The sequence below is a fragment of the Syngnathus leptorhynchus genome, chromosome 20, assembly GCF_054491065.1.
Source record: "Syngnathus leptorhynchus isolate UIUO chromosome 20, UIUO_Slep, whole genome shotgun sequence".
In the NCBI taxonomy this organism is placed as follows: domain Eukaryota; kingdom Metazoa; phylum Chordata; class Actinopteri; order Syngnathiformes; family Syngnathidae; genus Syngnathus; species Syngnathus leptorhynchus.
The window spans coordinates 1943119-1959420 of NC_141214.1; the positions used below are offsets into that span (position 1 = coordinate 1943119).

The following is a 16302-nucleotide window of genomic DNA, read 5'->3' on the forward strand; positions in this document are numbered from 1 at the left end:
ACTCATTTCATTATATGCAAAATGGGGGGGAAAAAAAAAGAACTGAGCTATTGGATGGTGTGCCGCCATGAATTATTAACTGGAATAAATGTGATAGTGGCTAATTTGCACATTTGTTTTACCATAACAGAGTGCAGGTGACAAACCCAAGGCCCGGGGGCCAGATCTGGACCGCAATATCATTTTATGTGGCCCGCAAATCATATCTTAAATGACACCCAAAAATGGCTTACTCGGAATGAGCTAGAATTGGAATATGTTCTTCATGCTCCCTAAATAAACATTGGATAGACTAGAAATGATTCCTGTTCTATTTGCCGCATGGCCGCCTGGACAGTTAACCCGTACGGTACACGAAGGAGACCATTCTTAGAAATACAAACAGGTCTGTCTTCGGGGAGGTGGGTCGGAGACCGTTCCCACAGAGCCTCATTAGGCGCTGTACTTGTGAGGAGAAAGAGTCAGCCAGCCAAGGCAGGTGCTAGTGGAGCTGAGAAAGAACCGGAAGGTGGCAACTTTCACAGGGAAAATAAAATGATGAGCTCCCTGGAAGTTTTTAACAGTCATGCGGAGAAATGCGAGAGACGACAAATGGCAAAAAATAGTCCGCTGTGCCTTTTACACTTTGCTTGTTATACGCTTGACATTCTCCGTAATGTTAATGCAAGTCACAGTCCAGCATGGAAAGCCTCAGTCACATTTACGGGCAATGCTTGGAAGCCATCATCTTGGATTATTTGTTGATTTCACGAGACAAAAACGACTGTTCTCAATTCTTTTTCTCAAGTGAAATCAGAGCTATTTTGCAATTTTGCTCACTGCCTCGTGAGTGCTTGCATTGACGTCTCACCGTTCCCTCTGCATTTTATTTAGTCACCTCCAATCTTCATTCATATTCAATTTCTCGGGCTCCCGCTGCCCGTTTTATTATTGTTATATAATACACGAGGGCTTATTCTGCTCTCTACGATATCCCCCCCGTCGCTTGTGCTGAAACGTACGTACATCAAGGCTTCGCGCTTTAAAAGGGCAAAGATGAGGATTGCTGGTTGATAGAGTGAACATATGGTGACTATTCATTATGGAGTTGCGCTGTCTTGACTGCAGAAGAAGACTTCCATATGCAGCCCCCATTGTTCTCAGCCACACATGCTTGGGTGTTGATTAGCTCAGAAATCACGCTGGTGTTCATGCCGTTTTTCTTCACAAGTAAGCATTATGTTTTCAGTCTTATAATTAGCGAGAACTGAGCCAAGCTAATTTGCCATAATCAAAGTCCGGGATGTTCGAGTTCAAGTGGGTCGTCTGGAAGGTTGTGTTGATCCAAAGTTTCGGTTGGTCTTCTGACGGATGTGCTGAGTTTATTGACAACAGTCTGATGAGTCACTTGCTTTAATATTTCAATTGTAATATTAGATTTTTATTTGATTAGATTTCCATTTTTATTTGATTAGATGTCTTTAGCTTTTCAAATACAATTTTAGGACTATGAGATTATGCTCCTTAAGAAATAATGCCCCCCCGCCAAAAAAAAAAAATCCATTAGCACCTTGTGACAGCCGTAATCCCAATGGCTAATTTCATTATTTGTCAGTTGCCTTCTGGTTAAAAAAAAAAAAAAAAACCTGTAAAATGGGATCTGAAACACATTTTGTGTGTAAAATTAAGACGGCTTCCACACTGACGATGACTCAGAAATAAGCCGCCAACACACACGCAATAGCACGACCCTATGAAGTGTATGGCAAGCTTTCAGGAAGGGTGACTAAAAAAAATGGAACCGGAAATCTGCTCCTGACTCCGGCTAACAAATAAAAAAGATCATATTGGAAATACGCAAAAGAGGTGACCTCTTTTTCTTCCCTGCATGCTCTGTCTGTGATGTGACCTTGTCTGAAATCCTGTGGGCCATTGTCAGTCTAATCTCAGGCAGCTTTATTTTGCGTGTGCCTCTGTCAAGGCTTAAGTTGCCTTAAAGCTGCCGAAGAGCCATGCCACTTGGCCGCCTCTGCTCCACGGCTGCACACTGGAGACACCCAAAGACCACGCTCTCTGGATTTCCTTCTTTTCGTCATCATTTTTTTCTCTTTTCTTTTTTTCCCCATTTTCCCACTTTTTGCGCAATGACGTAACGGCACAAAACCTCTCACATGTTAATACCACGTCTCAGTGTCTGAGTGTGCTGCGCGGTTGGACATTTTTCATGACATAAGCAGACAGTGACGGAGAGATCTATAATTTCACCCCGCTTGCACTTTTTTTTATTTTTTTTATTTTTTATTTTTTATAGACTTCCTCTGTTTCCTTCTGTTGACAGAACTTAGATCCGGGGAGTAGAGGGAATGCCCTGTTTTTATGCTCCAATTTTCCGGTGTGTGGTTATAGCCTTGCTTTTTTTTTTTGTTTGTTTTTTAGATTTCCAACGAGCCCGCACTTTCTCAATCGAGAACATAAACTTGTATCATGGCTTATTCACTTTGCCTGCTGCCAGTACTTAGTGAGTCATACGTCACAGCCAGAGTGATACGCTCTGTGTGGATCTCTCTAATGGATCTAGCAGGAGTAGCTGGAGTAAAGAAAGTAACCCCTGCCATCATCTCAAATTACCCTCAAGTCTCAGCACTGGAGCGCACTTTATATTTATCTCGTTGCCTTTCACACAAATAATTGCAAATATGTTCCCTAAATTTACTTTAAATACAGATTGGTACTAGATTGGGATTTTATTATCAGGATAAAAAAAGTGTCTATATCAGGACATATTTAAAAATCTTTTATTTATTTTAATTTTGTTATACCCCCTCAAAAAAGGCTTTTACATTCTGCATTGGTGCTTTGGGCCCCCTCTTTTTTTTTTTTTTTTTTTAGCCCAGTCGCGATGATGTCATGATGCACATTTTTCCTACGTTCCCACTTGAAATAGGTTAGGGATGAATGTGAGGAAAGAACAGACAATGCCCATCAGCAAGCTTCTCGGTTTTACGGTAAATCACGTCGATGCCATCGTGAGTCTTGCCAGATGACGCTCGTAATTAAATGAGGAAAGAATATCTGCTTCCATATAAGACGTAGGGTCTGTTTTCCGAGGCTATACTATTGGAGTGTGTATTTCTGTATACACTACACTGTGTGTTTTGACTGCGCTCACCCACCCTTTTGGCGTGTGTGTTTACCCATGACCGCAGGACATGCACGTGTTTGTGGCTAGAGTTGGCCCCTATTGAATATCAGCGTGCACGTCTGCTGGAAAGAAGAGGCAGGTAGTCCGATTCACCCTTTGGTAAATCCGAGGCTTCTCCTTTTGCCGTGGCACGGGTCAAAGGTCCGGTGAGGAAACATTCCAGCATTCTTGCGCAGTCTAAATTGGAGTCAAGGCAGCCTCGCCTCTGGGATTAATGGGCAGCAATGTTATTTAAATACAAGGTGAAGCTGGCGACAAAGGACAACCCCCTCAGGCGGCGCCCCTCGTTGTGAATTAGACTGACTTATTAATGCTTGACATTTAAAAAAAAAAAAAAAAAAAAAAAAAGATTTTTTCTTTTTTTTTCAATATTGCTCTGAAATCTGATCGGTTTAATCTCAGTCACAATACTAATTTCCTTTCCAATATTTAATTAAGCCTTATAGCTGAGCAGTTAAAGCCTTGTTGGAATTTTAGCTCAAGGGCCAAGCCATAATTAGATCTTGTCCAAGGCTGAAGATACAGAGAAAGTGGAGAAGTAAAAAAAACAACAAGTTTGCATGTACGTTTTCTTTTTTTTTTTTTTTTTTGGTCCTTGTTTTGTCTTGCTTGCAGGTCACGATCTCCAGACTCGGTACGATCAGTTCTCGCTTGCTGTTTGAATATAACACACCTGACTTCTGCTTCTATATTCTAGAAGACCAACTTTGGACTTTATATGTAGTTCCTATTCGGCTGATACTTGACTAATAAACCAAATGAACCATCTTTCCAGATTAGCCACCACCCCCTTGTCGTGCTAAATAGCATATAGGTAAGCTTTTAATTTTCTTGCTGACTCATCGGTATAAGTACTTTCAGTATGAGATGGACTTGATAAAATCCTATTAGCAGACATCCAGTATGTTAAATGCAAGCTACCTTTTAGTGCTCATAAAAAAAGATTCGGTAGTAGATCTCATGGTGGTTCCGACTAAAAGGCCTTGGCAGTGGAAGCCATTAAAATTTAAAATCACATTTAGAAAGCAAGATGGTTAATATTTGGATCATTTCAGCTTGTTTTGTTTTTTTGGTTAAGCCTGAAAGGAGATTGTTTATTTTATTTCCAATGGAAGACAATAGGTTTTTTTTTTTTTTTGGCTGAATCTGATCACTTTACACTTGCAAGACTGTTGAATGTCTCATTTCATCTCAGAGGAAAATGATATTGGTGAGGTTAACGCAGGTCAGGGATATTCTTTTTTTTTTTTTAAATTGAATTCTTCTTAACTTTGTGCACAGTCACAAACAAATGAACCTCATTTGAATTTCACGTCCTCCATCTTGCACTCCACGCACACGCACAAAGTGGCACCTTGGGAAATGAAGATGAATGACGAGCGCTTTGCTAAGCAGCGCCGCGAGAAGCTTAAGGAGATAATGTGGGCGCGAGCATGCACCAACATCAGCCTCCTACTTGGTTTACACACATTATGCAACGTTTTCTAAACCTTCCCATGCCTTGTCTTACTTGTCAAGCAAAATGGACGCTTTTGTTCCATGGCATTAAAGCATTTGAGTGTAGAACGGCTTGAAGTGTTCCGGCGCCCTGTTGAGAAAATATAGCGCTGATATGAAGCTTATTAGACAGGCAGCTGCAGAGAGCCATAAACAGGAAGCACTAATGTACTCCCTTGTATCAGTGTCGACTTTGCCTTTTTCTAAAAAGCTTGCACACATTAAACAACAAAATACATTGAGGGATAAATACCAGACTGATTCTTAACCGGGAACTAAACAGGAAGATAATTAGTAGCATTAATGAGTCCAAATAAAAGGACAATGAAGGAGAGATACCGATCACGAAGGCAATATTGTGATTAAAAGGGATCGGACGGATGCTTTGTAGAGAGCGTGATTATTATTTCCAGTTGCGTTCACTTGCTAAGTGTCTCTTTGGCACTAGATCTGAGTCCCCCTTCTGAGAATCAACAGAGACGTTTGGGTTCTCCATCCCTGTTTACATGACTCATTTATTGACACTTTTCCATCTGTAAAAATATGAAAACATAGTAATCAGTGTGGCTCGCTGGATTTTTTTTTTTTTTTTTTTTTTTGGTCAACCGCAGTCGTCAACACAGTGCCACTGTAACATTTTAAGATCCATAACCTGACAATAAAATAGCATACAAGTCTGCTGGTTGTTATTGTCAGAGAACATTTTGATAAATGTGTCTCTGAAAACATAATTGGATCAAAACCAATGATTTTTTTTGGGGGGGGGTGATGATTTTCAAAGTAAAACAATAAAACATTAGCAGGAAATACGTCTAAGTAAATCCTTCAACACAATAACAATGAGCTGGTATCATGTCAGGCAATAAGACACGTAATACATCGGCACGTACACGCGCACTCTCAAAAGGGAAGCATTAATCACGTCAGGGGCTTGTTTTACTGAAGAAGCTCCGCTGAGAGAAATGCTTCATTAATATCAGCCCCCCGGCCTTTTAGTTAGCAAGCTTGCACACAAACACATGACATTGTAACATTCTATTTGCGTCGTATATGCGCTCATCGAAAACAAAATAAATGTGGCCATCGCTTGACGTTTGGGTGGTAAAGGATTGGCAAACACCCACATGCACAAGGTGTTTGTGCAGAGTTACATACTTGGGGAAGTTTTGATTTCCTCCCTTCCTTTTTTTCATTTATTTTTGTCTTCTCTCCCACGACGTCCACTTATGCCGCTGCTTAGCTTTTATAACATGGAAGCCCCTTGGTAGTCTCTCAACTGAAGCCAACATAGTGATGATAACACAAAAAAAACACACAAAGTTACGCTCGCGGGGAAGTGCAAAGGAAGCGTCTGATGGGATAACCCACAGGAAATGCCCAACTTCACTTCCTGTTTACATTAACTATTGTTCTCCAGCGTGGTAAAGAGGCGCCGTAAGGATGTGCGTGCATAAAGAGCTCAATGGCAATTTGCATTCAGAAGATGGAAAGTACACAATAAGGCCCGGCGTGACGTCAGCAAACTAGACGGGTATGGACTAAGAGTGCGCATAATGTAATTGAGATTCCAATTTGGAATGGCTGCAAAACCAGCAGAAGAGTTCATCCAGGTTCAGAGGCATCAGATGCATGGGCTGCTGCTGCTGCTGCATCTGCGTCAGACGTGATGCATAATGAAAAGGCCTCAGCCTCATTTCAAAAGCTAAACAGCCAGACATTGTCGGAGCCGTTTTTCTAATGATATCTCTGATGGGTTGAAATTGATGTTTTTATTTGTTTAGTTTTGAACTCATTTGAACTGCACACCGCCTAGATGCATATTTACACTCAATGGATCGTCAACAGTTCACAGGCTGGAAATGAAAATCTGAGAATTGAGTTCTCACTATTATGGGATGTTGGGTTTTATGAAACCAATGTTTTGTTTTTGTCCAGAAGAATATTTTTTGTTTGCTTGGAGTAAGGGTTCAACTATTTCCACACTAACTCATCTAGGGCTGTCACTGTTGAATATATTTAGAATGATCTTTTTGATGGGTTATTCCATCAATTAATCAAATAATTGGATCCAATTTTATTTTGGATGAAAGTGTATCCCAAAAGCATTTTGTCCATTCTTTGTAAGAAAAACAACCCAATAACAATTAAACAATATCGCACAATCAAATTCATTTTATAGCCACCAAACTCTTTGAACCCAAAATAAAAGCAGATGTTTGCAATTGTCTTGTTGTGATTAAACACAAAAGATCATTTGTTTGTTTTTATGAATGACTACAAACAAAAACAAAAGAATTGTGGGAATAGTTTTGATGGCGCAAGATCGAGTGTTACGGTATTTGGGTGACCTCATGAATGTAACCCAACAGTGGATACGATGCCAACAAGGTGAATGTGTACAACTACTGTCTATATCTGGAAGCCATTAAATGGTTTACTCGCCGCTTAACGAGATAAGGATTCAGCATGAAAGCAAAAGCCATGCCGCGATTTTCATCCTATCTATAAAGACACGAGTTAATCTGCACTTTAAAAACAGTGGTGGACGACTTTAATTGGGGATCTCCTCATTTATGGCGCTGGAGATCTGGCCCAAGGTCTCACTACATGAATGTTAAGTAGAATAGCAGAAGCGAAATGAGGCGGGATCGGGACCATCTGGTGCTGAGATGCTTCATCGCATGTGCACAAAGAGATTCTGTGTCGGTCAAAGAGTAACGTGAACTCGGAATCATCCGTGGGTGTTGTTCAGCTCGCCATCTTTCCTTGAGCTGCTACGCCGAGAAGGATCCGGCTTCTATCGCACCTTGTTCTCTCTCCTTCAGCCCACACAGACGTTCCTCTGCGGTTTGACACCTGAGTGTGCGGCTTCCACGTTCCGCATGATCTAAAGAAAAGTGTGGGCGGGTGGGAAGGAAGCAGCATGTTGGTTCTTGAACAGACACACGGAGATATACACACTGGTTTCACACGGGGAAGGCGAAATGTCAGCGTTGGTTTGAGGTGACAAGTGCAGGTGCTGCTGCTGCTGCTGCTTTTTTTACACGCCGAGGTGTCTGGCAATGGCCGAGAACTGCCATTGCTTAAATTTGCCTTAAATGTCAAAACACCTGAGGAGGCTGGAGCGGAGCTTTTGTCTGAACCTCCCCCGACCATCAACCTCTTGTTGGAAACCTTAACGATGACTGCGTAACCTTTCCAAAAAAGTGCTTTGTCCAAGTTGTTCTCTTATGTTCGCTTTGCGATTGCTGGCTCATGAATAGCGTGACTTTTGTGCTTCTTTTCACGCCGAGGTTACCCTGAAGGAGTTTAATAAACATCATTTCTAAAGAGCAAGGCTATCAAGGATTCCATTAAGACTCCCTTGGGCTTGATTCGTTTTTTTCCCAAAACATGATAATGGGCAAAAACGACGGATATTTAGTAGAGACAATTCCTCGTCTTGTGCTCGGCATTTAGTATTGCCTCGGAGGCAAACGATAGACTCGGGCTCATCCGTCAACGCTTGGTGCAGATGTTTGCAAGGCTTAAGATTTATTGGATGTCTAATTTAAGAGTTCCTCTGTTTTTTTGTAAATCAGTCGCACTGAGTTGTGTTGTTGTCACCAGACGCCCGGAATAGTTTGGATTGTCCGAATTTGTTCATCGCAAGAATAACGGCATTTTTTTTTTTTCTTTGGCGGCATATGCTTTCTTCTCTTCTATCTCTTCACTGCCAGTCCTCTAATCCTTTTCTTGTGTGCTTTCTTTTGTTATTCCATGCAATTACCCAGCCGCCACCGTTCCGTAGTGTTCTTGTAGTCATCCATCCATTTAAAATTTCACCCACTCTGGCTTCCTTCTGATCTTGTAGCCTCATTTCACCGCAAGCCGGCACATCTCAAGGTCACTCGTGAAAATCCTGGCCCTTCAACCGCTGCAGGTTCTCTATAGCGGCTTGATCAACAACCTGGCCAGATTTTTTTTTTTCCCCTTTTTGTTTCAACCACGGAAAAAATTCCAAAGGCCGCCGGCTCCCCTTACTTACCGAATGTCTCAGCGGCTGCGTGGCTAACTTAAAAGCGACTTTCAGACCTCAGGCTTCTGCTAAATATCCTCATCTAGCTGTAATTGGTACTCTCGGGGTGCCTGCAGGGAAAAAAAAGCTTGTCATTGCCTACACTGGGTATCAAAAAGACATTTAGGAATATTTACAGCCAGACGTTAGTGCTTGTTGGGAAAGTAACTGAGAGTGACAGTCCTTGAAGATACTTGGAGTAACACCCTTAAATCCATCAAATATGACCGTAATTATCCTCCTAAACAAAGGAGACTGCACCTGTGAGACTTTCACCTCGAAACGGCTCCTTTATCTTTATATTTTGCCCAAAAAGATTATCACGCCAAGCTCTAAAATAATATTTAGAAGTAATTACGATGATTTATTCAATACCACTGCAACAGCATGTGGAAGGTTGTTGTTGTTTTGGGGTTTTTTTCAAATAAGCTTTAGTATGAAAAAAGCTAATTAATGTAGATTGCTTTAGTGTCTCAGGATATAACAGGCTGGGGAATTCTTTGAACAGGAAAAGGAAATAACTTGGCACATTAGGCTTACCGTGTTTTCCATCTCAGCCTTATCTTATCTGTCAGACTCATGCTGTGCTTTCCATCCAGCCCACTCCCAATCCAACCTTGTATTTGACCTTCTTAGTCCATAGAGCTCTTCACTAAGCCCCGCCCGCTCCCCAGAAATGATTGTGTGGCAATGCGCAGCGGAGAGTCGGGGTCGCCTATGTCATGCCGAGCCCACCTGCTGCTTTTAGCGCTTCTAAGAGCTTTGACCAGTTCCTGAAATATCCCACAGGAGGTGTTGTACTCGTCAAGTGCAAGTATGGTCGGAAAAAAAATGTTCCTGGGGAAAATGACTCGCAGTCTAGTGGCAAAGGTTTCAAGGCTGTAGATTAGTGCTTTTAATTCACAGACCTGAACCAGGGTCAAACTGTTAACAAAGGCGTAAAAAGAAATCCGTGCGCATGGTGTAATTGCATATATCTGACCTTTTAATTTCCTGTGTCGCGGAAAAGGTCACGAACACAACAAAGCTTATCCAAGAAGAGGTTGACAAAATACGAGCTTTTGTCGCATTGTAGTTTTGGTTCTTCCAGCTACGAGAGGTTAAACCCGTACTGAACCTGCACACTCATCAAGTCTTTTTTTTTTTTTTTCTCTCCACCATGACTATCCCGCTTCCTCCCGCCGATGCCGCCGCCGTTCGTCAACTGCTCTGATCTCCACTCTTTAGGTAAGAACGACTTTCCTTTTGCTTTTGATGTGACGGTTATGTTTTCTCGTGTTTTGAGAAGTTATCTGACATATCGAAACAAATGACATGACATGCACACACCCCTGGAGTTGAAGGTGAGTGAACACCCAGACAAAAATCTCTATAATTAGTCTGAAGGCTTATACAAAACCTTTTCCACCATCAACATAACACGCACATCATACTAAAGAGGGTTCCAAGCGTGGGAAAAAAAAGGAGCGGTTGATCGTCGGGGTTTTGAGTTTTGCATTGTTTGTCGTGTGAGTTTGTGACATGTGAATGTATATGCGTGGCCGGTTGGGCGTGAGAACCGGGCGCACTGGCGACACAGACATGCGCCGCATAGCAATGACGCTCAAATAGACGGAAGCAAATTAAAAAAAAAAGGCCTTGAAAAGGGGACACACACACACAAGTATTTTCTGCCTCTGCCAAAATGCGAGATTATCTGCTCAGCCGCTGAGAAGAAAGCAAGCAAAGTCTAAAGGGTAACTGCGATAAATAGCCTTCAACGTTTCTCCGCTTTCATTCCGGCTTTTGACACACGGCTCAATGAAAACGTGAAAAATATTCTTCAGATTGTTTCGTCTTCATTAGAACTGAAATGGAAGTTTGCACTCTCCCCCCCGCAACCCTCTTTAAAGTCTTGTCATTGCTCACACTGTGGATTACTTTTTGGGCTGCCTGGCTTTTTAATAGCACAAAGTGAATTCCCAAACATGAGTTACGGGAAAAAAATTGCAAACTACAAAAGGAAATAACATTAATTAGCAAACGTGTTTGCATGCCAGCCCATGCGCTTTGATAGCTTGCTACATGGTAAACGTATTCAAAATCAAACTAGACATTAAATTAGCATGAAATTGAATTTGAAAAAAAAAACAAATCTTTGTTAGCGTGCTCACAAAATGCACCTCGTCCTTCATGTGACCCTTACCATGTCGATTGCAGTCCACCCGCTTTTCTTTCGGATTGGGTTTTTTGATTATTTAGAGCAGCTCGAGGGGAGGGGATTGTTTGCTCTGATCTCAGCAGACTATTTTCAGATAAACAAAGCTTTGAAGGCCACCGAACCGCCTCTTATAGAGTTTGCTGAAAGCAGCGTGGACCCGGCCGGCGTCGGCTGTTTTGTCTGCCGCGGGGACGTGGTGACCCCGCCGGTCGGTGCACGACAGGATGTGCTGATTTAATGCGCAGTGGGGCTTTTCAAGGATAAATTGTTTTGGCTTTATTGCGTAAATTGTCCAAAAGTTGTGTTTTGTGTACCATTTTGGAAAAGTTATGTAAGGGTGCTTTGGACAATGCTTCTAATTATCTTTCATTTCTTTACAGTCTCCGGGTTTATTGTTCAATTTCCAAGTTAATTTTTTAATCCCTTATCGCTTAAGGTTAGAGCAATCGAGCAATTTTCAATTGAGCTTCCAGGGGGATTTTTTTTTTCCCCCCACGACAAGATGAGCGGATTTTGAACTGTCTTCAGATTTTCCCCAGATTTTCACTTTCCTCGTGATTTCTCATCTTGTTGCCTTTCTTGGTTCCGAACCGTTTGAAATAGCTTGAGTCATTGCTTTTATCGCCGCGCTTTTATTTGTTGTTGGTTGAAGTGGTTTACTGCTGCAGTGTGCGACGGTCAGCCGCCGCTGTTTGTTACCGCCGGCCGGGGGTTTTGCGGCTTCGCTCCACTTAGTTTGAGCGACGGTCGAGGAAGCTCGCAGTGTGCATCAACCAAAGTAATTAGTTTGTGTTGAGCTTGCGGTGGACACTCTTTGCGCAAGAACCAGAAGGTGGGAGTCGGGGCGAGTCGACTTGGCCGACGAGCTTGGGAAGTTGTTGCAATCTATCCAGAGACTCCGGTTCTCCACCTGCCCTCCTGACTTCCCCTCCTCCTTTTCTTTCCCTCTCTTTCTCTGCAGTGAATAATGAACTTTTCTCTCTCCCAGCCTTCCGACATCATTTGCCACAGCAAAGCTGTTTGGCCGACCTGAGCGCCAGCATAGTGTTCAGCATCGTGCTTTTGCCGAGGGACGTCCATCTTAGTCGCCGACGTTTGTCACTGTGTGCGTATGTAGTCGATTGTATTGCCGATTGGTGCATTTCTGTTGAGCTATGGTCATTTTTCCCCATATAGCCGGCCCATTTTTTTAACATTATTATTATTACAGATGTGGGGGAGATTTATTATTTTTTTTGCCTGTTGTGGAGAGTTGAAGGGTCAAAGACGGGCTTGCCTGACACGGAGGGGGAATGCACAAACACATCTCTGAGAGGCAAGGGAGCCTCCTTCTCTTTTTCCATTTTCCCTCTCACACTCTGCCTTTCATTGCAAATCCTTTAATCTTTGAAGACTCTCCAACTGGAGCTGCCTGTCAAAAGCCACTGTACAATCACGTGCTCTGTTTAACTGTTATCGTGTCTTTGTGAGTGTGAGCCAAAAATGAACGCGGTCAAAAAAGGGCAAAGGTCGTACACGCGGTGTCCTTTATTGACAATGTACACTAATGAACGGTAATTATGAACTGCAGACACCAACGGTTACCAAGGCAACGGCTGTCAATTGTACAAAACCAGTATAATTGAGGTTACCCACCCAAGGAGCTGTAGCATCAAACAAGCATTAGCCTCTTTTTTTTTCCCCCCCCCCCAAACACAACTGATTGCGTCCCCATTTTTCATAGCGGGAGATTTATGGTTGGAGAAATGTGGGAGACAGGCTATTACTATGTCCTTTTTGAACTCATCAGTCAGACAAAGTGGTTCGAGGTGGAAGCAAAGACAGTGGCAGGGCTTTTTAGCGCTACAACCTCCCTCCCACACACCTCCGGCTGTTCTCACCCATGGTAACGTTGCTCAATTGGCTCCCTGGTCTCCTGCTGTGTTTTTATTTTTTTTTGCTTTATCAGTATTTAGACTGCAGCACCATTTGTGACATGCTACTTCATTTTCTCATTTGACTGGAAGCAGGTTGCCAAGGCTGACATCCCCCTGGAGAAAATCACTTCTTTACGCCACAAATCACATTCATTTTAGACATAGCGAAACGTGCAATTTGGCCAATGTTCCGAGATTCGTTTTTGCAAAAACCTCAACTGATGGTGATACTGTATGTTTTGAAACGTGCATCAAGGCATGGAAAATAATTTTGTAAACGGTACGCAAGTATATGCATAAAATAAACACGGCCTCCTTCACCGCCTCATCATCCTTGGCTTTCCTCTCATCCTTTTCTCTCGCCTCAACTCTCCTCAGCTCACGGTGTGTCGGTGCAGAGCCGTTGATAGGAGCGTGTGTGAGCTCCACGATAAGTAAACACACTCCAGGAGCTTACAGAGAAGAAAAAGCCCTCGCAAAGCTAACCCGAGCGGCGCTCCACCGGCCCGCGTCAAAAGATAACCGAAGAATCCGAGAGGCGAGCCGAGCCGAGTCTTAAATAGGCAAGCGTAACAAGTGGCAATTACAACGTCCTGTTTGGTGTGTGTTTTGCTTGTGTGTCATGCCTCGGGAGGTTTCATTAGGAATCAAGGCCTGCTTGATAAGTAAGAGATGAAATTCAGGGTTGGGATCGACTGGCTGTCATAAAAGTCTGTCGCTGACTTATTTATTGAAGTTTTCTCCCGGAATGACCTTGGAACTTCTCATCTGCTCTTGCATGTTTTGACAGATGGCCGGACTCTCTCGTGGCCTTTTTCGTGAGTTGTTTTGACCTGAAATCGAGGCAATCACCGGCCATCTTGTTTAGTAGAAGATTTCACTTTTTTTGCGAATGAAAGATTTCACATTTGACATTTTTCTGCAACTATTTTTCAGTTCATTATGTTCTTTCTGCCTTTGTTCTTATTAAACACTCCCGCATCAAAAAGACTGCACCGCCTTGCCGTACGCCTCTTGGCAGGGAATGAGAATTGGAAATACCAAGCGGTCACTATTTATTAACGACTCCAGTCGGAAATACAATCCAACGCCCTAACTCTACTCCGAAGAGGCGCAGCGGGCTTTCTTGAATTTACCAACGCTTTGTTGTCAAATCAGCTCCCAAGCCTCACATCTCACTTGTGTTTCTTCCTTCTCGCCCTTCTTGATGATCTAATTCTCCGTGCCTCTTTATGTCCCTGCGTGAAGTCCACCTGAAAAATAATTGCCAGCTTTCGAAGTCCGGCCTGGCCGTCACCAATTGTGACTGATACTGCATCTTTGGCTTTTTCCACCAGGATATGGTTCATGCATCCTGTGGTTTATTTTGTAAAGCCGTGCCAAAATACCGGCTGCACCTTTTGATCCCAATCGAGCTTCCGGAAATGGAACGCGTTGCAATGTGTGGCACAAGCGTCTGTTCTCGGAACAAATGCCCCCACCCCATCCTGCTGCCTGAATGTGTTTGTTTCACTGTTTACATCCGTTCTTTTTTGGTCATTGCTTCCACAAAGGCGCTCATTCGTCCATGTCAGCTCAGAGGAGGCCCACCGATTGAGGAATCCCCCTCAGAGCGTTTTTTTTTATCTGGATCCGTGCAAGCAGGGGAAGCGTCTTCATTTAAAGTGGACCCTCTGGAGACCTAGTGTCAAACATGCTTAGAGTCAAACTTGACAGGACATGTGAGGCTGGCTGGCACAAGGAGGCCAACGAAAACTCCAAAACGGGTTCCGGAAGTGTAAAAAAAAAAAATCTGGTTCAGGCACTGTACAGTGAAATAATGTCACCATAATGCAATTCAAATTAGACTTCATTTCAAAATGAACTGAACCTAAGACTTGATGGAAAACTTTCACAATGCCTGTTGTGATGGCAAGTGTATTTTTTAACAGCAATGCTGCAGCAAATATTTTCCACTGGGGATGCTCCCTGATTCTGTAGCTATGGTTAATACATGAGCAATTTTACATTCTCCTTGATGCCTACCATATTGTTATTCTGCTCAGCTTTACCCAGATTGAGTGGAGCCTTATTTGAAGAATCGTATTTTACACCTGTAGACAACATCATTGCAACTTTATACTCTCGCTCGCTCTGACTGGAGTATAGTCACGCTGGAAGAAAACAACCAAAAAAAAAAAGACCTACTCTCAATTGAAACTCAAGAATTGAAATGCAGGTTAATTTAACGTCCAAGTCGAGTTGGATGAATCGATGTTTGTCAGGAGCCATGTCTATTGTAATGTGCATAAAGTGAATATCAGCTGATGAGCCAATTAAGCTTAGCGGCCGGGGTAGTCTGATTACCGAAGTTTACGGCAACGATATGGTCTAATTCAACTGTAATGAGCATGACCGAGGAGAAGGCTGCCATTGCTCAACCCTCATTCAAAGATGAGTTCATTCTCTCCACTTTTTGAGAAGTACGCCAATCCCATACACAGTCATTGTTCCTCTGCTTTTTTTTCCAAACAGTGACTCATGAATCAGGCTGCAACCACTGTACAAAACGGGGGGGGGGGGGAACAATGCACGGAAAATGTGAGCCGGAGCTTTATAAAAAAAAAAAAAGCCAGGCTGGAAAAAGAAGGAATTGGATGTCAGCAAAAGCCAGATGAACCCGTTTTCATTTTGGAATAATCACATTTCTTCTTGCTTTCTTGTGCACGGTCGATGTATCTTATTAAAAATCACATATATATTATTTTGCTCTCGTGTCACTTTGAGAACTTGTTTTATCGGATTATGCAGCATCTAGAAAGGAAAAGCTCATCTCCATTTGTTTTATGTCAGACCGCTGTGTAATAAAGTTGAACGGGTCCTCGGTTATCCATACACAACCGAGCACAAATATTTTAAAGTTTAATTTCCTCAAGCTTAAACTCACATCGGTTAATGACCTTCATGTACACGTTTGTGTGCTTCTGTATGGGTCCATCTCAAATTGGTTCAAATCCGCCCCTTTGTGGTCTCATCCCACAACAAATCTTCTGGATTCATCAAAGGCTACAAGGCCTTTGCTCCGATTGTGAAGAAGACACCAAAAGAGAAAATCAAGCCCTTGTGGGAATCCCTGTTTGTTCCATGTACCCCAATTAGGCTTGTATTTACCTCAAAGGCTTTCTCTTTTAGCCAAGTCCCCAAGGTGGTCTCCATCTTCACTTGGACTCTATAGCTCCTCTTTCTCTCAAGATGACACGGCAAGTGAGTTTGGATCTTTTTACCACCGACCACGTTTAATAATGTTCGATTCCCAGTGTTTGCATTAGAACGTCCAGGTAGTTGATAGAGGAAGTAAGACCTCAACACGACTTCTATTACATACCAGAAGGTAAATTCCCCCGAGCATTGACTGGAGTCTTGATTGAACCGCCGTGTTTTACTACAATTAGAGCCTATAAAACGAGCCTGT

The 16302-nt window shown here is 42.7% G+C and overlaps 1 protein-coding gene and 1 long non-coding RNA gene across 2 annotated transcripts in view; one reads left to right on the top strand and one right to left on the bottom strand.

Annotated features, from left to right (window-relative positions):
* ext1b (exostosin glycosyltransferase 1b) overlaps nt 1-16302 on the top strand; it is a 55656-nt gene that overhangs the window by 14959 nt on the left and 24395 nt on the right. The gene's annotated exons all lie outside the window — the stretch shown is intronic.
* LOC147040724 (uncharacterized) lies at nt 2301-11156 on the bottom strand. The gene is made up of 3 exons (XR_015063020.1): nt 10921-11156; nt 8706-8806; nt 2301-7565 (listed from the first exon to the last, which is right to left on the bottom strand). It is a non-coding gene; the product is annotated as an uncharacterized LOC147040724 (long non-coding RNA).